Below are 20,895 nucleotides of genomic sequence, written 5' to 3'. Positions count from 1 at the left end.
ATCCCTCTAAGTGACCTCTGATCCCTCTAAGTGACCTCTGATCCCTCTAAGTGACCTCTGATCCCTCTAAGTGACCTCTGATCCCTCTAAGTGACCTCTGATCCCTCTAAGTGACCTCTGATCCCTCTAAGTGACCTCTGATCCCTCTAAGTGACCTCTGATCCCTCTAAGTGACCTCTGATCCCTCTAAGTGACCTCTGATCCCTCTAAGTGACCTCTGATCCCTCTAAGTGACCTCTGATCCCTCTAAGTGATCTCTGATCCCTCTAAGTGATCTCTGATCACGTACCATGCTACAGAGAGTTATGTTTGTCACAGGAAAGTAACATTTATATTGAAAATTCTCAGAGCTGGAATTTAGCGACATAAATGACATAGTCACGTAGAAGGGAAGTAATAAAATAATAATAAAAATAAAACATAATAAAATCAAATAATTATTTGATTTTATTATGTTTTATTTTTCAAATAATTATTTGATTTATTATGTTTTATTTGTATTATTTTATTACTTCCCTTCTACGTGACTTTACCGAAAGAAACAAGAAGATGAATCCCTGCAGTCACGAAAGCTTTGAATCGAAATAAATGACATAGTAAGGTGCAATGTAATGATTTTTTTCACGTGCAGCCATTGCCTATCAGGTGGAAAATCATCATCTCTCTACACTTGCAACCCCAATTTAATCATGGACGGCTACCTTATCAGTGGCAGCTCTGACCTCAGCCACCCAGTCATCTCTTATACTCACCTCGTTCTTAATAACTACCAGCTTTAGCTCTCCAATGTGTTTTCGGGTGTTCTGCATGTTGTTCAGCATGATATCACACAACATGATGAACAACACATACTAGGAGCTGCTTCAGGTATAGAATTCAGTTCCTGAAGAAGTTCCTAGTACGTGGAGTGTCGTTTCACGACCTGGGACCATTCACTCGAAACTCCACTTGCTGCGATCTTCTTTTGGAACTTAATTCAGTTCCCAGCACGTGGAGAGAAACGTCGGACATTGTGCCGAACAACACTCGATACAACCCGAAAGCACATCCGAGAGGTATACAGCACAAAAGTGAGAGGCTACGTAGTAAGGAACTTTATCTTTAAAAAAAATAACGAATATACCCTTTGCATCAGAGGTGTAGTTGATCTCGTTTGACTGGTATGCACGGTTCTGAATAACGCGGCGTGCCTGCTCAGTCATTGAGTCGCACCGCGTGCATGTGCAGAGGGCCCCCCCCTCCATCCACGAGGCTTAAGGTGCACATAGCCTGACACAAGCGCCGTGGTGACGTTATCGCCACTTAGTGGCGAATGGCGATTGTTGTTACCGCCGTCATTTTGCCTCCCGTGCAGGAGTGGCTCTCGCTGGCCAAGCGCAAGCGCAGTGAGCCCGAGCAGCAGAGCAGCCCTTCTCCCGTACCTCCGGCTGCCACGCCACAACCGGCGGCGGCATCGGCGGCGGCGACGGCGGCAAAACGGTCAGACTCCTCCGACTCGGAGACGTCCGACAGCGACTTGGAGGTGAGATCGCGACACACTCGCTCTGACGCTTCATTCATTGCTTTACACTTTAAATCTCGGTTTAATCATGGGCGGCTGCATCTGGATTCAAATCCAGGTTCTTGATGGCACTGCTATATCGTTAATTGTGGAGTGATTTCATATTTGGGGTCAGATTTTTGTTCTGACGGTCTTTTTCTCAGCTTTTCAGATCGCATGTGCTCACATCGCTATTAGCGACACTATTGGAAAACACCAGAATGATGTGTGCCGGTCATTTCTTCATGATGGGAATCTCTCCTTAATCTATCCATCCACGGGCCTTCTGTTAATATGGAATGTGGGGTTGGTCTTTAACCAGCATACTATGTTTTGGGAATAGCGTTGTGAATACAGTCACCCCGAAGCATTGAATAAAAAATGTGGTAATTCTAGGCCATTGGCAGTTTGGTTAAACTAGGAAATAAAGGAAGTTATCATCGAGTGGCCCCTCCTTTTAAACTCTGAATAAATTAGATTATCACGGTTGGAAATGTTTTGGAACTCTGTAGCCAAAGGAAATCCTCTTGGCTCTATCCCAATGGAAAGATGGTATATATAGTACCATGCATTTTATATACACCACATATTCTGTATATTGAACTTTTTATTTGGTGATGCTGCTGCTGCATTGGCAGTAGTGCTCAAGCGCAAATAACAACACAAAAAACTCCACATTTGTCAAGAACACTGCATAAATAGGACAAAAAATTATAAAGATATATTCTAGCTATGTTGTTACAAGTCGCCCCCCTCGCTATAAAATCTATTGCCACTTTTTTATCTGAGATGGCAAGATTGGATTCTATTCGTTAAAATTTGCAGAATGTGCAGCATTTCAGGAACCACATGAAAACCTTTCGTGCAACATGTACGCATCAAAATAATCAACGATTGCTCCCACAATTAAAATTGTGCCTTAAATGTATTTTGCAATTCTATCCCATTTATCATCTACAACATTCAAAACTCATTAAGAGTCAGTGTGAAGAATGTTTATGGCAAGATAAATAAAGCCTCATTCCCATATTTGCGGCTTGACATAAAAAAATATAAGTGGTTATTTTACACATCCTGTCAGCTGCACGACCTTCTCGGCATTGCCTTCACGCAAGCCTAACTGCTGATGAGACAGTGAATGTGTTAAACCAGTGCAGAGTTTAATTGTATTAAGCTATTGCTTCTTGGAGTGCATATTATTCGCTGCATCGGTTCAACACAGGAAAACTGGGGCCGATTTCCATAAAATCAATGCGTCGTTACATGCCTAATACATACGAGAGGCGTCTTGATGGTCTTACGAGAGGTGTGTGCCTGCGTTTTCCACAGTGGACGGTCGGAGGCAACAACGCCAAGAAGAAGGGCAAGGGGAAGAGCGGCAAGAAGTCGAGTAAGAAGACGTCGGCCGTGGCCAAGACAGCGTCGGGGTCCTCCGAGGAGGAGAGTGCAGCGGAGGCGTCCGAGCCGGAGGAAGGTGCGGTCCCAGCGCAGTACAGTCCAACGCCTCGGTCGGAGCAAGAGCTCGAACGGAGCAGAGCGGCAGGAGGCTTTAACCGTGGAAGGAGACGCGTGCACACGGAGCAACGCTGGTGGTTTTCTTCACCAGAGTCGCTTAGCCTCTTGGGCTGTTGGGTCCTGACCGTTTCCCTCATCCATCGCTGCCTCTCTTGACTGACATAGCTTCCATCCTAATCCAACGTTCGATGTTTGACGTCGATTCAGATGAAAGGGAAATAAACAATACGTAGAGATGAGAAAGCTATACACAAGAGGTGCCAACTATTATTCATATGTAAGATGTTATTACATCCTGTTCCCGGTGCACAGACGTCATGTATGTGTGTATGTTGAACTTTTTTGCGCACCGTACATAGGCAACCGTGCTAATCGGAGGTGCAGAAACACGTCGCAACGTATTTACATGCGACCCCACGTCATGTGGCCCACCTACGCGTACTAATTTTGTTACGTGGCTCGCCAGGAAGCGCATTTGGAAGAACTGCCGTACCGAACCTTCTTCGTGGCCACAACGCCACCCCCCCTTCCCCCGCCGCCCTCTCTGTCCCTAGGGGAGGTGTCGGACTCGGACAGCAGCAGCGACTCGGGCTCGGGTTCGGCGAGCTCGTCCTCGTCGTCCTCATCGTCGGAAGGGAAGGACCAGTTCCACGATGGCTACGACGACGACCTGATGGGCGACGCAGAGGACCGCGCGCGCTCTCCAAGATGACGGAGAAGGAGCGCGAGCAGGAGCTTTACAACCGCATCGAGAAGCGCGAGGTTCTCAAGACGAGGTCGGCATGCAAAAGCTCCCACCCCCAAGCACATTCAGTGGTGGCGTAGCCTGTTTGCAACAAGGCATGAAATGGGTGACCCCCCCCTCCAAACCCCATGTGCAATTTTGCCCCGCCCCCCACACCTCCATTTAGAACAGTTGGCTACGTACGGTGCGAAAGAAGTTAAACATAAGTCATAGTCAGAAACCAATGAGCTATAAAAAAAATTCACAGATATCCAGTCGGAGCGGGTCAGAACGTTACAACAACAAACAATACAAAAACACGATAGTTTCTGTATATACGTAGCCGGTGCCTTGTCCTCCGTTACACCGCCTGCACACGAGACAACTATGCCACTACATCCATTGTACTCATCATGAAAGTTGTTTGTCATTCCGCTTATGACTCAAGAACCAAAAGTGGTGCAGAGAAGAGCAATGCAAAAACTATCAAAATGCATAATTGTTGTTTGAAATAGCATTACCTCACATTTAATGGAGCGATTGGCTTGTGATTACTCGCTAATTTACTATATTTTACCTACTCGTTTTGGTAATCCTTTAGTTTGGGGTTTTGTTTGTATCTGACATGTTTGGCACTGTTTAAATCACTCGACTCACAATTATAAGGCCGTAATTTTCAAAGCAGCATTATTAGAGATTGACTCAGACCAACATTCTTTCAGGCCCAATAAAATTGTTACCACCATGGGACTTCAACATTGCTCTCTTCCAAAATAGATTTTTTTTTTTTGGGTTAGATCGCGTAAATATAAATGTGCCGTTAAACCCGCCACCACCCAACACAGCCAATTAGTAAGGTGTGTCACGTGAACAAAACATGCCAATTCTTTACTTGTACAGCACACTGATGTTGGAGAATTCTGGAAAATGATGCTGGATGTAGTTAGCAGCTAAATGTCATACTCAAATTGTGAATGCCGTGGATTTACTCTCCAACACACCGATGTGCTGTACTAATAACGAATTGGCATGTTTTGTTTCGTGACAACCTTACTAATTGGCTGTGGCAGGTGGTGGCTGGTTTAACGACGCTTATATTGAAACGATCTAACACAAAAACCTCTTATGGACAATATTGATCGCGAAAGCCTACATTTTAAATTGCTTTCTTTAACGGAGAGACTGGCCCTCATCATGATAATATGAAATTTACACCACTGGCACCGCCCCAGGCTCATGTCAGCAGGGAGACATTGTAACATTGTTTCCTCTAATTTGCTTCATGTGTGGCTGATGATGGTGATTTTGTATGGAAAAAAATACCAACTATTAGCGATTCAGTTCTAAGTGATTTAGCCCTTCAATTGCTTTGTATGATAGTTAGTGAATTGCAGATATAGCTACCCATTCATTCACCCACCGCCTTCAAATATTTATTGGGCATAGTGCGAATTTATGCGTCCGGTTTGATGTTCATCGCGGCAATCACGCGCAAGAGTGAGTTTGATTTTTCACTTGTGCATCAGGTATCTTCCATGGCTTGTGCGCAGATCCAGCCAAGCTTTGGCCACTGTGTCCATGGAAAATTGAAGATGGCCAGTCGGGTGGTGTCGTTGCTGATGAGCGTGTGTGTTGGTGAAACCGAGCAATGTGGTGGTGGGGTCATTGATCAGAATCGGTTGGGCACATTTCTTGAAGCCCACTAGCCGGTCCGAGCCGTTGCGATCCTGAAATTCGGTTCAACACAGCGTCTTTGCGCCGTGTTTTAAAAAATCCATTTCGGATGCACGACTCGTAAACGATTAACGCCGCAGATTCGAGATCGAGAAGAAACTGAAAGCGAGAAAGAAGAAGGAGAAACGAAAGAAGCACGAGCATGACCGGGAGCACAGGGAGAAGCAGAGCAAGGTGCAGGAGACACCCGTAAAGGTGAGACGGCAGAAAAATTATCTATCTGACGAGATTGCAAAAGGTTTTGCTGGCTGGCTGGCTGGCACGCGGTGGTGACATTACCACGTACATCTGCATGATGACGTCCCACTGATCTCACGCCTACCAACCCCCCAACCCCCTACCCACCCCCCACCCCGGCTGTGGATCCTGCACAAATGCATGGACAGTGCCAGGAATTTTATTTTTAACAAATGTTTTTATCGTAGTTGTTTTTAAAGTTTATTTTGTGTCGGTGAGAATTGCCAAGAGACCAGAATAGTCGTCATTTGCAACATTGACCTGGTGCAATGATTGCTGTTTTGTCTAATTCCAATTGAAAAAAAAGTGCGGTGTAATTTTCTAACGAAGAAAATTTTGACCGTGATGCCGGCACACACGATGGTCTACTCTTTGCGAATTAAGTCAGGGGGGCTTTAACGCACGATGTGAAGTATACGGCGCTCACCATGTACGGTTATTGCAGCCGCGGTAATAATCAGGGAGGCCTCTCTAGTTGAACCGTGAACCTCTGCAACAAGCGGTGAACGTGCGACTACCGCCGGTGCCACGTGAGCCGGTGGCGAAACGGAACGAACGTGCGAACGCGTCCCCCGTGACTGACGGTGACTGAGGATTTGGCATCGGCGTTGCCTTGGGCAGGTGATGTCGCACAGCAAGGAGCGGCGCTCAAAGCGGGACGAGAAACTCGACAAGAAGTCCCAGGCCATGGAGGAGCTCAAAGCCGAGCGCGAAAAGAAGAAAAACAAGACTGGTGGGTGACCACACACCTTCCTCTGCCTAACCCCTCTCTGCCCCCATCTCACCACAACCCCCACTGCCCGTGTGGGCACTTTGGATCTTACCAGGGCAACCCCTGAGCCAGACTCGATGCCGACCAGGCCAAAGCCTGCCAGTTGTTAGTAGATGCAGCCATGCACAGCCGCACGAGAGTGTGCGCTGCTCTGCGCCCCTTTGCAGTTTTAAAGGGTCACGTAGAAGGGAAATAATAATATAATAAAAATAAAATTCTCACGACGTTTTTTTTTATTTTCTTGCTGTGGTTTTCACACCTGATGATGATTGCATGTGTTGCAATCGAAACGTCGTGATAATTTTATTGTTTTATTTTTATTATTTTATTTTTTCCCTTCTACGTGACTTTACCGAAAAAACCAAGAATATGAATACCTGCAGTCACGAAAGCTTTAAATCGAAATTTAGGGTCAGTGATAGTTTGCCTTCAGCAGTGGATTGACTGGCTGACGGTGATCCTGATGGCTTGTGACTTTAAGCTGCACGTGAGGCATGGCAGTTGTTCAAGAGTAGCATGATATCATACTCTTTGATTCTTTCGGTAAAGTCACGTAGGTATAAAATAAATTAAATCACGACATTTCGATTGCAACACAAGCAATCATCATCAGAAACTCGTGATTTATTTTATTTTCTACCTACATGACTTTACCGAAAGAACCAAAAAGTATGGATCCCTGCAGTCACGAAAACTTCAAAACTAGCATTATATCACTTTTTATGATGTCACTTCAATGAATTGTCTGAGCCTACACTCTTCAATTAGCATCGCTCACCACCCTTTCTTTCACCATTGCTCCGTTGTTGCATGTGTGACTTCTCACCTCCATGAATGAAACTACGGTATTCCACAATGACCGAGTACAGTTCATATTACAGACTCCGAGCTGGTATCATAAATTACTCAAATAATTGGATATCCCCAGCTCTACATCTATCTGCACCATCCGGAGCTTAACTCAGAGTGGGAAGTGCGTGAGTTCAAGTACCAGTCGAGGGTCATGTTAACTCATGATTATCCCTTTGGGATGAGGGAGTCTTATCTATTCTCTTATGTTTGGAGATTCTGCATACATTCACTTGTGCGAACTCATCGTCGGAAGGAACTTTTTTATTTGTTATTTATATTCTCCACAATGACCCGATTGATTGTAATTTAATGTCAAACCAAGACCTGAATCTTAAAGAGAGGGAATCCTTCTCGATAACAACTGGCAGTTCACCAGCATTGATTCAAGCAAGCTTGACTTTGCTGATAAGACACACTGTGCCGACAAAGGTCCAGTGTTTGCTTGTACTGAATCAATGCTGCTAAAATAATCCACTCCCAGAAGGCCTTGCGTGTGGAGAGACTGATATATGAAGGTGATATATTGTCTACCCATCTTTGTTTGATACCGAAGGACTGTCGTCCGTCATTGTTTTATTTTGACCAATTGCAGCGGAGCTTCTGGCACGGAAGCAGCGTCTAAACGCGAGCGACGTGTACTCTGACGATGACGAGGAGGAAGAGGAGGATGACAAGGCGAGCGAGAAGAGCGACCAAAGCTCCTGCTCGTCGTCCTCCTCCGATGAGGAGGAAGAGTAAGTCGTTGGGTTTCTTCTGCGTGCGCGTGCCCTCCCTGAACGAGCGCCAACTCCTAACGACTCCACACGTCTTTGGTCCGCCCTCGAATGGAATTCTGCTACCGCATATTTCAGGCAGTACGTTAACATCACTAAAAGCCTATTAATAAGAACCAATCAAAAGCTTCCCCCCCCTTATTAAGGAGCCAGCCATGTATGCTGAAATCTATACCGTACATCCAGCAGTGGATTGGTCACAGCTGATGACGATGGCGATGATGGGAGCGTAACATTCGAATCCAAGACCCCGATCGGTGCTGGCTCGGTGCACGGGTCTTGAAATGCCCCTAAGGCTACCCATCCACCTGCAAGCCAGGGTCGTTAGAGTCGTGGGAATGCCTTCATCCGACAGTGGATAGATCACAGCGGATGATGATTATGACGATGATGATGACAGCGGTGATGGTGATGATCCTTGCCGCAGGAAGGAGGAGTCGGCGCCCAAGACGACGCTGGTGTCATCCAAGGACGAGCTCAACCAGATCCGGCTGTCGCGGCACAAGATGGAGCGCTGGTGCCACATGCCGTTCTTCGAGCGCACGGCCATCGGCTGCTTCGTCCGCATTGGCATCGGCCAACAACAACGCCAAGCCCGTGTACCGGGTGCGTCGCACAGTCTCTTGCCACCGCTCGCTCGCTTGCTCGCTCGCTCGCTCGCATCCATCGAGAGCTGTGGTTCTCAACCTTTTTTTTTGGCTACTGTGTTGACCCCTTGTTGAATTTTGTTTCAACCGAGTGTGGTGCCCCATTGCCTGGCCCAAACATGGTTCTGAGGAATAAATGTGTGAATAATGAACGTTAATATTTTAACAAATTGTCCATTTTGTAAGGTATCCTAACTAGCTGGTAACTGCAAGTGAATTATAAAAATTAAGGTCAATATTTTAAATAATTGTCCATCTTCTGAGGTATCCCTAACACGCTAGTTACTTTTGATTTAAAGCTTTCGTGACTGCAGGGATTCATATTCTTGGTTATTTCAGTAAATTCACGTACAAGGGAAATAATAAAATAAAAAATATATAAAACAATAACATTTTCTTTAAGAAAAAAACTGCCACTTTTTTCAAATTTTCTTGTTGTGGATTTCACACATGATGATGATTGCTTGTGTTGCAGTCCAAACGTCATGAGAATTTAATTGTTTTATATTTTTATTATTTTATTATTTCCCTTCTACGTGACTTTACCGAAAGAACCAAGAAGATGAATCCCTGCAGTCACGAAAGCTTTAAATCGAAATTTACATTTTGTTATTTAACCACATTATCAGCGGCATCTGTACGCTTCTTTCTTTCTGAGCGAAACGACATGGTTTCGTTTTCCCTTGGGTGGGTGCCGGTTGCGAGCAGGTGGCGGAGGTGACGGGCATGATGGAGACGGGGAAGATCTACCAGCTGGGGACGACACGCACCAACAAGGGCCTCCGGTTACGGTGAGGCTTGCCGTGTTTGTGTCTCGCACAGCGTTAGATTAAACGTCTCGCCCCCAATTTAACTCCAGGTTTTCAGGTGTAGCGAGTTGATGGCCTCAGCCCGGTTACCCCGACGACTGCATCAATAAAGCGTCGTGTTTAAAAAAAAAATTGCCGCTTCGAGACATTCCAGCTCAAAATTCTTTGCAGGACATGTAAAATGGAGGCCACCTGCATGAGGTGCATTGAATTGAATTTCCCTCCCGATCTCGTCAGATCTCGGAAGCTAAGCCGGTTTGAGCCTGGATAGTGCATGAATGGGTTACCACCGTTTATAAAACGTCCGTTGCAAGCGGAGGGCAATGCAGAACAATCCATTCCTGTACTGCGCTTCTCCCACATCTACGCTCCGTATCGTCACCAAACCGCACTGACCGGCTTGGTGGAGTACGGCCGACATGGGGAGGGCCCTCATCCAGCAGTGATTGGACACAGTGAAGGACGCTGTACGTGTGTACACGTGTATCGGAGCACACCAACACCCAGAGGCCTTGCGTGCGTTGTGCCGGTTGTCTCCTCCCAGCCACGGCAACCAGGAGCGCGTATTCCGGCTCGAGTTCGTCTCCAATCAGGACATCACCGACAACGAGTTCCAGAAGTGGAAGGAAGCGGTAAGGCGGCGGCGGTGGCGGCGCTGTGTGCGCCACTCGGCTGTAGGAGACTCTTGATGTGTGAGGCCCTTCGCCGGCCGCTGCCCGTGCACGCGCACACGTGTGTGTGTGTGTGAATATATTGATGGAGAGTTTAGGGAGCGGTAGTGCAGCGGTTAGCGCAGTTCGCTATGTTCCTGGCGACCCGAGTTCAATTACCGCACATGGCCAACACCAGTGACGATTATCTGATCCGGTCCTGGGCTTCCCCTAGGTCGACTCAGCCTCAAATGAGTACCTGGTGCGGTGTGTAAACATCACACCACGTGGGATAACAACACATTTGTATTTACGCCATCTAACCCAAAAAAACCTTTATTACGGATAATATTGATCGCGAAAGCCTACGTGTTAAACTAAACTCTGGATCGCAAGTCCAGTATGCTTCCCATTATACCATGGCAGCATTATCCCCCTCGAAGCGAAAGGCGTTGTCTAGTGCAGAGCGTATTTACGGGCCGAACGACGATGCATCGTCTGAAAATGCATTGCTCCGCCCGGTTTCACTCAGATGATGCTGGGAGGGCTTCAGCTGCCGACCCTGGACGAAATCAATAAGAAGCGTCAGGACATCAAGGTCGCCCACGATTACAAGTTCAACGACCAGGACGTGGAGCACGTGAGTGCATGGCCCTCGTGTTCACGTATCCCCCCCCCTCTCCGTGCGCACAACGGCGACTGGGGACCGTCCCTACACAGTGGCCCATTAGGAGTCTCAAATGCGTTTGGCAGACCGCACTTTAACCCTTACCCATTCCGATGACGTACGTGTACGTCATCAGTTTTTCTTTCTTCCGATTCCTTTCCGATGTACGATGACGTACGTGTACGGAAGTAAACAGTTTTGCGCCCCCTATCGTGGAGTGCGGTCGTGTCGCCACGGTTTTCAGCGGTGAGTACAATGTCTTTAAAAAGAGCGGCACTATGCCTCTAAATAAAATTAATGCTAACTGCTTGCTCGTTACGAGATTCGGCGGTGAACGGGACCCACCCTGCAACTTGCAGACGTCTCGGTACGGGAAAGGGTCAATTTACGCTAAACTTTGATAACGCTAATACTTCATGCGTTGACTGTGCACGCTCAGAACTACTCAAAGACAACAGGCGACTGGGCACGCTTGAAGTAGAAACGTTGCATTGACAATTCCCAGGGGGAAAACTTCCCCTCGTACCTGATTAGTGTGGCTAAGATTATTGAAGTGAGGGGGAGGGGGCATGGGGACGTGGCGGGTGCTGCATTGGCCGTCAGTTGAGCATTGTAGCGGCGAGTTTTGGTTTCTGGGATACAGAGACATTGGTTGTCATGCAGATGTTTCAACCACTAGGTTGGAACTGCCGATAGACATGAAGACTATCCTGTGCTCCAATCCAATTGGAGGACACTGATTCTCTTTGCATAGCATTATTGTGAACTTCACCAACCCGCACTGACCAGAGCGGTGAAGTATGGTCAAACAACCACCAAGACCGGCATGGCATGGAGAGGGCCTCGTCAGTGTACATTATCGTAGGGATGCTATTGAGAGCATATTTAAGGCATGTGTCATAAAAAAAAATATTTCCTTGCTGATCTTGTAAATGTAACCAGTTGTGCAGCCGGTTAAAAGTTTGCACGCTTTTAATACCGATTGTTGCAGTGAGAGCATTGTGATTTGCCAGTTGTGTTGTGTTTTCCCACGTGTTTGACGCATCGCAGATCGTCCAAGAAAAGGATAAGTTCAGGAAAAACCCTGCCAACTACGCCATGAAGAAAACTGAGCTGATGAAGGATAAGGTATTTACGTCATTTGTTATTGTTGTCATCACGGCCGGTTACCCGGGAAAGACTCGGCAAGTCTCGTTTTTATGAAGAGTCCTGCCAAGTTTTCGCATCAGGGGGGTGACGATTGCTTCGTGTCTACAAATTAAGTCATTGCCGAGTAATTTTTTTCAAATTTGGAAAATGTTGTCCATGGTGCTGGCACACTATATATTTAAGTTTTTCATCATCATCATCATAAGTTGTTGAGTGCAGGACTTAAGGCCCAAATTACCAAGTTGCCAAAAGCAAACAGCATTACTGAAAGTAAAATGGATAAGGCTTCATACTTTTCTTGAATTTAATATATATAGTCTACAATATATATTGTTTACCAAATGACACTTCCTCGAGTGTCAATACTTTACTTCAGGGGGGGGGGAGTCATCAGCCAGTAATCTCACCTACTTGCTCGCTGCCTGCTATTTGATGTTTCGTAGCCTGGAAAGTTGCGCGCGATGATTTATGCACGATGCACATTAACCTCCTCCACAATGCATTGCAGCGTGCAACAGAGAGCTGTTAAGGTTGCAGCAATTAACGGTTTGGTAATCAGTTTGGTAACGTTGTTACAGTTTAAACGGTTTTCGTGAATGGGGCCCAGAGAACTTTGTAAAATTGTGTGACAGCCTGACACTTTTTTGATTGTTGCGGCGGTTCACATTTTCTGAATGGGGTGACCGTCGATGTTGCAAGGGGGAAATAATTTGTTGTGACCGTTACTGATCTGGTGAAATGGCGTGTGACGATCTTGGGGGACTGTTGTGTCTGTAAATGGTTTGGTAAAGTGGCCGGCGGTCCTTGATTTGGTGACTGGCGTGCGGTGCGCTTTGACGGTTTAGGCGATGGCGGAGGAGGGTGGAAACGAGGACCGCGCTCGCGAGATCCAGGACAAGATGAACGAACTGGAGGAGCGAGCGGAGGCCCTCGATCGCATTCGCACAAAGAACATCTCCGCCATCAGGTCCGCTCGCTCGCTCAGTCACTCGCTCGCTCACTGCTGCTCGCTCGAGCACCCACTCACTCGGTCATTCGCTCGCACTTTCACTCACTCACCCGCTCACTCACCTGCTCAGTCACTCGCTCACTCACTCGCTTGCTCAGTCACTCACTCACTTGCTCAGTCACTCACTCATTCAGTCACTCGCTCACTCTCTCACTGTCTCACTCACCCGCTCACTCACCCGCTCACTCACCTGCTTACTCAACCGCTCACTCACCCGCTCACTCACTCTCTCACTCACCCGCTCACTCACCCGCTCACTCACTCTCTTTCTCGCTTACTCATTCATTCACTCGCTCATTCTCTCACTGTCTCACTCACCCGCTCACTCACCTGCTTACTCACCCGCTCACTCACCTGCTTACTCACCCACTCACTCATCCGCTCACTCACCTGCTCAGTCACTCGCTCACTCACTCGCTTGCTCAGTCACTCACTCACTTGCTCAGTCACTCACTCATTCAGCCACTTGCTCGCTCTAGCTCACTCGCTTGCTCACTCGGTCTACTCGCTCACTCTCTCACTGTCTCACTTACCTGCTCACTCACCCGCTCACTCACTCGCTCACTCACCCGCTCACTCACTCTCTCACTCACCCGCTCACTCACTTTCTTTCTCGCTCACTCATTCATATTCATTCCCTCGCTCATTCTCTCACTGTCTCACTCACCCGTTACTTACCTGCTTACTCACTCGCTGACTCACCTGCCACTCACCCGCTCACTCACCTGCTCAGTCACTCGCTTGCTCAGTCAATTGCTCACTCACTTGCTCAGTCACTCACTCATTTAGTCGCTCGCTCGCTCTCTAGCTCACTCGCTTGCTCACTCAGTTTACTCGCTCACTCTCTTAATTTGTCTCACTCACCCACTCACTCACCCGCTCACTCTCTTTCTCGCTCACTTGCTCAGTCAGTCGCTCATTCTCATTCACTTGCTCACTCATTCACTCACTCGGCTATCCACCATATTACACACATACCACATTTTAAGACCTTTCAGTACACACGTGAAATTTGTCTTAACAAAATATTGTAACCAATGCATGATTGTCTGCAGCTATATCAACCAAAGGAATCGAGAGTGGAACATTGTGGAGTCGGAAAAAGCCATGCAGGTATGGCGAATAGGCATGTAATGACGCGTTAATGAATATCATTTATATAATTTGCTATGCCATTGTGTGTAATTTGTTCACGTGATACCTGCAACCACTGGAGCTTCTACATCTACCGCAATGTGCCTTAGAGGTGGCTGGGTGGTGCAGTGGTCAGAGCACTGAGCCGGTGCTGTTGAGGTCGTGGGTTCCAATTTGGGTAGCCACCGGTGATTAAATATGAATGGTATTGTGTAACGTGTAAATACTTCGCAATGTTAAAATATAAATACGTCATAAAGAAAACACGTCTCAAAACGTACAATATGCAATTAAAGTGTCTCATCTCGGCGGTGGGCATTGACAGAGATTCGTTCTGAGAGAGCGATTGCTTGCACGAGTACGCAGATACCTTTGACACGTAAAGAAAATCTGGGCCAATGAACTCGGGCAACTAAATCTTTTGTGGGGTCTTTTGGAAGCCCACGTCGAGACAACAACATAGCAACTGTGTTTTTTTTCCTTCCCCGCAATAATGATGGCGTGCGTCGAATTCAACAGGCAGAGGTTGTAAACATGAAGAACCAGAAAATGGACCCGTTCACTCGGAGGCAGTGCAAGCCCACCATGGTGTCCAATGTAAGCACTGCACCAAGCTGAGAAAAACACACAGCGAGGGCCAGGCAGTGAGCAATGACCTTGGGACAAACACCCAGGGCTTTGGTGGTGCGTAGCAGCCCTCTGCTCATGCATCATTGACTCGGCCCCGTGAGTTTTTTATTCCCTGGCTTTCCATTCGGCGCCGCTTCGTCGTTCATTTTACCAGAAGAGGCCGATTGATGGCCCTCTCCGGATGCGTTTTGGACGATGTGCCGTGAGTTTTTTGGCACGATGTCCCGACGTTTCGTTCCACACCGCCGGGAGCTTCTTTGGCGTAAGAGAAGCTCCCAGAATGTGGAGCGGAACGTCAGACGGCGTGCCCAATGATGCACGGCACAACGCGAGAACACATCGGAGAGCCGTGCAGAGCAACCCCGAAAACACAGCCAGGAGGTGATTGAAGGTGTATGAACAGGCAATGACTAAAGCGATTAAATTAATTAATCTATGTTATCGTTATGCACCGTCGGTCATCCTTTAAATGCAGTACTCTTGGTCCATCGGTCACTGGAGTTTTAATCCCCACTTGAGAGACACGATCTTGCTTCTTGTGTCATTGTCACGAACAAAACGTGTTTTCCACGCGTTATTCATTCACTGTGGGAATGTTTAAATCACTGGGAGGCCACGTCAAGTGAGCGGATTTTTCTCTCCATTTTTGTTTCCATTCTTCATTTGTATCCAGATTTTTTCAGATTTTTATTCAGTTATCTTAAATATTTTAGTGAATAACCAATCGAGAAGATCCAAACACCTGTGGGATGGTGTACAACATAGAAACTATCCATTCCATTAGTGCTTGTAAAACATTCAAGAGTAATTAACGGCTGGGTGATTATATAACATAATCATTTTATGACAGCATATAAGCATTCGTTAATTGGCCAATAACACTTTCATATATATGGAGGACGTGTCAGTATGTAGTATGTTGAACTTCTTTCACACCGTACATAAACCACCAAGCTAATCGGCACAGTAGTTGATACCGAATCGGCAGAAAAATTGGACCAAGTGGAGCCATGTAGAGGCAGACTAGTAGGGCCCCCCAGGACGGAACCTGGTGGGAAACCAGAAGTTAAAGCGCCAAAGACAGAATTACAATTTGCCAGACCGTACGTAGCCAACAGTGCTAATCGCACAAAAGCAAATTTCGATTTAAAGCTTTCGTGACTGCAGGGATTCATCTTCTTGGTTCTTTCGGTAAAGTCATGTAGAAGGGAAGTAATAAAATAATAAAATAAAACATAATAAAATAATTCTCACGACGTTTCGGCCACAACGCAAGCAGCCGTCCTCAGGTGAAGACCTGGTCTTTATTGTGGCCGAAACGTGAGAATTATTTTATTATATTTTATTTTTATTATTTTATTACTTCCCTTCTACGTGACTTTACTGAAAGAACCAAGAAGACGCACAAAAACAGTTCTACAGAAATTCGTTTTCAATCTAGATTATTTAAAACTGCATAGCTCCAGTGACTTCATAATATCGGAAGGAAGGCCATTCCAGACGGCCGCAGAAGTGCATCTGAAAGCGCGTGATGCAGTGACCATCTTTGTTCGATGGCGAGTCAAAAGCCACTGCGAGGATGACCGGAGTTCGTAGGCTTATATTGAGTGAAGTGTAGTTGCTTAACTTTTAAAGAATACATTTTTACTTGAAGTACATCAAAGCAGAAAAATAACACGATAAATGTGTGAAACAAAATACAGAAAACTGATATACCGCGACATTCATCACATAAACACGTGTTGCGTCGAACGGTATTGTAAACAATAATACCACGCTCACCGCAGTGCACCGCGCTGCCCTGTTGACACGACGCTCTGCCCACAGGCACGTGATCCAGCCGTGCAGGCCGCGATCCGGGCTCAGCTCAACGCCAAGTACGGACAGCTGGAGTCAGACAATCCGATCGAGATTGGGCGAGCGGTGAGTCGATGCGTGATCTCTCTCCTTAAGCAGGACGTGCGCGCGGGGCCTCTTGCCACCGGGATCGGTGGCAGTGCACACTAAAATATGGTCCCCTTTTATTAAATCGCTTGTAACCCGATTACATTTCTGCACTCTGCGGTTTTTGCCAGATGCCCATTCTCTTCCCTCTCGTCTTTTTGTTTTCCTTTCCTATGCTTTGCACTCGATTGTGTTTTGTTGGTTGTCGTAACTTGTCGTAACTTTATGACCCTCCTCCACTGGACGTAAATAAACATTCAGATTTTTCCCCTCTTGCTGTCGCCTTCTCTACGCTTCTCCACCCTCCTGCACCCTCCTCCTCCCCTTGCTTAGCTCTCCAACGCCCCTTCCATTCCCCTATATATATAACAGCCGGGCATTTGCAACGAAATATTATGTCCCTGGCGGCTGTGCTGCTCGCCTGCGATACAGCACTGTGGGGAGGCCAGGGGTCGATGGCTCACACAAATTGGTGAAGCTCTCTTAGCCGTGGGCGTTCAAGTCTGGCTTGCTAGGGTATGATGACAGGAGAGCAGGTGGATCGATTTCCAACCGTTCCATCCGTGCGGTGATTGAGTATTATCCCCCTCGCGCTCGTGGCTTTTCTCCGGGTACTCCGGTTTCGTCGCACATGTCGTTCCACGTGCTGGGAGCAATAATTCTTGAGGAAGCTTCCAGCACGTTGAGCAAAACGTCGGACATCGTGCCGAACAACACCCGGTAGCGAACCAAAAACTCATGGTCGAGCTCGTTTTGTAAAATATTTATTGTTCATAATATTTTTTTTGGTTACACCAAGGAATGTTCTGACCTAATTTAATGTCCTTCAAAACCTTCCTTAATCCTACACAGTCAATCAAAATAATTTGTCCCTGAAACAAGCGTTTTAAGGTGCTAAATATTATCGTTTCAGCTCGCCGGGAAGTTTAAGAACGATTCTCACAACAAACTTTAGCAATTGGATCCACATTCTCATTTAGTTTGGCTGTGTTGGGTGGTGGAGGATGTTACGGCATTAAGCGTGGCTAGATCTTTACTAAACCTCACCCAAAAATCAAGAGTGGATCGCCCGGCGGAAAAACTACGCTCTAAGATACGTGAAGTTAATCGTGTTTCTCTTTCAGTTACTCCTACAACGGGAGGCTGGGTCGGGGGGCGGAGCCAAGGATTCCTCGGGTGCCAGGGCTCATGGAGATGAATCTGACGACCTCTTCAGGGCCCATGACTTTGACATCAAGATTGACCTCCAAGTCCCAATGACAGGTCAGCCACCAGCGGGAGTGAAGGCGCTCCGTTGAATTGACGGGAGGTGCCACCTACTCCCACATTGCTCCCACCACCACGCCCCACCATGCTCCCACCATGCTCCTACCACGCTCCCACCACGCTCCCATCACGCTCCCACCACGCTACCACCACCACCACGCTCCCACCATGCTCCCACCACGCTCCCACCATGCTCCCACCATGCTCCCACCACCACGCTCCCACCACGTTCCCATCACGCTCCCACCACGCTACCACCACCACCGCGCTCCCACCACGCTCCCACCAAGCTCCCACCACCACGCTCCCACCACGCTCCCACCATGTTCCCACCATGTTCCCACCATGTTCCCACCACGCTCCCACCATGCTCCCACCACCACCACGCTCCCACCACGCTCCCACCGTGTCCTGATGCACTTGAGCACAGCGTTCTTCATTGCAAGGTCCGTGAACCACTGACGGCCCTTAGTGGCTTTTCGTGCAGCCCCTGACGACTTTTCGTGCACCCCCTGACGTGCGGCGCTCACATTGGTGATGTCTCATCGGCGAAAGTGCCCCCCCCCCCCCTCTGAAATTAGTGGAGAACACTGAAATTGGCAAGCTTCATCCATCTTTGGGTGCGTTCCATGAATCCCACCGTTCATTTTCCAACATCCGATTGAGATGACTAGAGAGATAGGAAATGGAGTGAGGTAAAGGAAATATAGACGAACAATAGAGATGAGAGATGAAAGAGACTGATAGGTTTGTTTATGATAATTAGCTTGTTATGTTAATTAGGACCTGAATTTGAGCTCATTTATTGATGCATGAATCAGGGGCCCCTTGAGCTGCCCACAGCCTTTGCTTGATTTGCTTGTGTGCCTCGCGCTGCCGCTGCTATTGTGCTGAACTATATTGGTTAAGTTTAGGGTCCTCACGAATGAAGCTTCAGGTGTTGTCTTCCTTCGGGTTGCATCTTCAAAACACCATGCAGACAACAGCCATACTTGATCGTGCAAACACTCGAAATAACACCGGAACAATTCCGTTTTCGATGGGCCTTGTTTTATTATTGTACGTATGTTGCACTTCTTTCGCACCATACGTAGCCAACCGTGCTAATCGGAGGTGCGGAGGAAGGACGACTCAATACAATAATCAGTTCTAAAGAGATTGGTTTTCAACCCAGGTGATTTAAAAGTGCATGGCCCCAATGGCTTCCTCATATCGGAAGGACGAGCGTTCCAGACGGCTGCAGAAGCACTTTGGAAAGCGCGCGATGCGGGGACCGTCTTTGTTGGCTGGCTAGAGAAAAGTCACTGCGAGGATGACCGGAGTTTGCGTGATGTTTTATGCTCCATAACGAGATCAGCAAGGTATCGTGGTTTATTTGTGGCAAGCACTCTGTGTGCAATGAGTGCGACCGATCATTGACCACTCATTCATATCGTTCTTTACACAAAGAACTTTCAAGACCTCTGATGTAGTTTTAAATTTATCGCACGGGAGACCTGGCAGGGCGACTGAGCGATGCAAAAACATTACAATTAGCATGTAAAAATACTGCAGCAGAGAGAGCTTCAGAGACCTGCTCTCTAAGTTATTTGGCCGCCTCCACGCTGCAAACGTCTTGAAAGAGGGTACTTTAGCCTGTTAAAAGTAAAATAAAAAATGACAAGTTTTTATTTCCTGCAGCATGCTCCTTTCTTGAAGCTCCGTCTCCCTTTCCCCTCGTGCAGTCACTGACGGCCTCTCCCATCTTCTTCCCCTCACTGTGCAGAGTCCAAGTCAAACAGCGGCGTTTCCAAGCCACCTCCCGTGAAAGACGGCGGCCCTCGCCGTTCCCTCAACCTGGAAGATTACAAGAAACGAAGGGGCCTCATTTAGCCCCCCCCCCCACATGCACTCCCCACACGTTGAGCCAACAACGTCGAAGAGAAGATCATAATCGTAATGACAGTGATAAAAACAAATATTCAAAGTCGGTGTCTGCCTACTCAAGATAAGCAATGGGGGTGGGGGAGGGCAGCTCTCAACTTCGCTGGTGATTCTGGTCCAGTGGGGTTGGTGGGCAAACGCCACGTTACCTTGGCAGGGCACATCGAAATTATGTACACTGTTGAACTTGCCATGAAGTGGACACTGATGATCTCCGTAGGGACGATGGGGGTGAGTTACGGAGGCCCACTGCCCAGTTTTTGAAGTGATGACCTTCCCGTTACAAGTTTTTGCTCGAGCCACTGTGCCACCCGGCTGGATGGTGATCATCATAACGATGATTATTAATAATGAGCTGTACCTTATTCTCCAAATGTCAACGCCCTGCCTAATGTGTATGGTGGATAAACTTGTTCATATTATAAAGCCTGTAACATTCTCTTACTTTAAAGTGTGTTTATTTTTGTTTTGGATTGTTCTATTTTGTAGAGAATTCAAATTTTTATGTCAAAATAGCACCCATGGGTTAACCTCATTTGTTTAATTGTATTTCTTGTACACAAGGTGTTAAAACAAAATCTAAGCCTGCAATAACGGCTCGGAATTTTTTATATAATTCACAAACTCCGTGCAGTTTTATACTTAACCTAAGAAGTATGAACGTCATCTACAGAGGTTTGTTCTATAATTTGAGTGTGTGTGTGCGCGCCGCGTGTTCCCCGTGTAAAGTCCCCCTTGACTAGTAAGCTTGTATAATGTGATTGCTGTAACACTCTTTGATTGATTCTCTATATTGTTCTAGTTTTGTGTCTGTGTCTTTACAATGAGAGGGCGAGTGTGCTTTTTTTGCGGAATGGGCATGTGTATATGGGAAACCCGCTCATACGCACACCACGGGTGGGGAGAGGGGGAAATGAAAT

At 47.1% G+C, this 20,895-nt stretch overlaps 1 pseudogene; it reads left to right on the top strand.

Moving 5' to 3' along the window:
* Positions 1 to 1,312: 1,312 nt before the first annotated feature.
* On the top strand, positions 1,313 to 20,645 carry LOC133361407 (RNA polymerase-associated protein RTF1 homolog; annotated as a pseudogene).
* Positions 20,646 to 20,895: the final 250 nt, after the last annotated feature.

Source organism: Lethenteron reissneri, unplaced genomic scaffold (assembly GCF_015708825.2).
Source record: "Lethenteron reissneri isolate LAM-NWPU_2019-01 unplaced genomic scaffold, ASM1570882v1 scaffold_1016, whole genome shotgun sequence".
NCBI classification, from domain to species: domain Eukaryota; kingdom Metazoa; phylum Chordata; class Hyperoartia; order Petromyzontiformes; family Petromyzontidae; genus Lethenteron; species Lethenteron reissneri.
The sequence above is the reverse complement of the archived record's forward strand: the minus strand, read 5'-3'. Positions and strand labels throughout refer to the sequence as shown.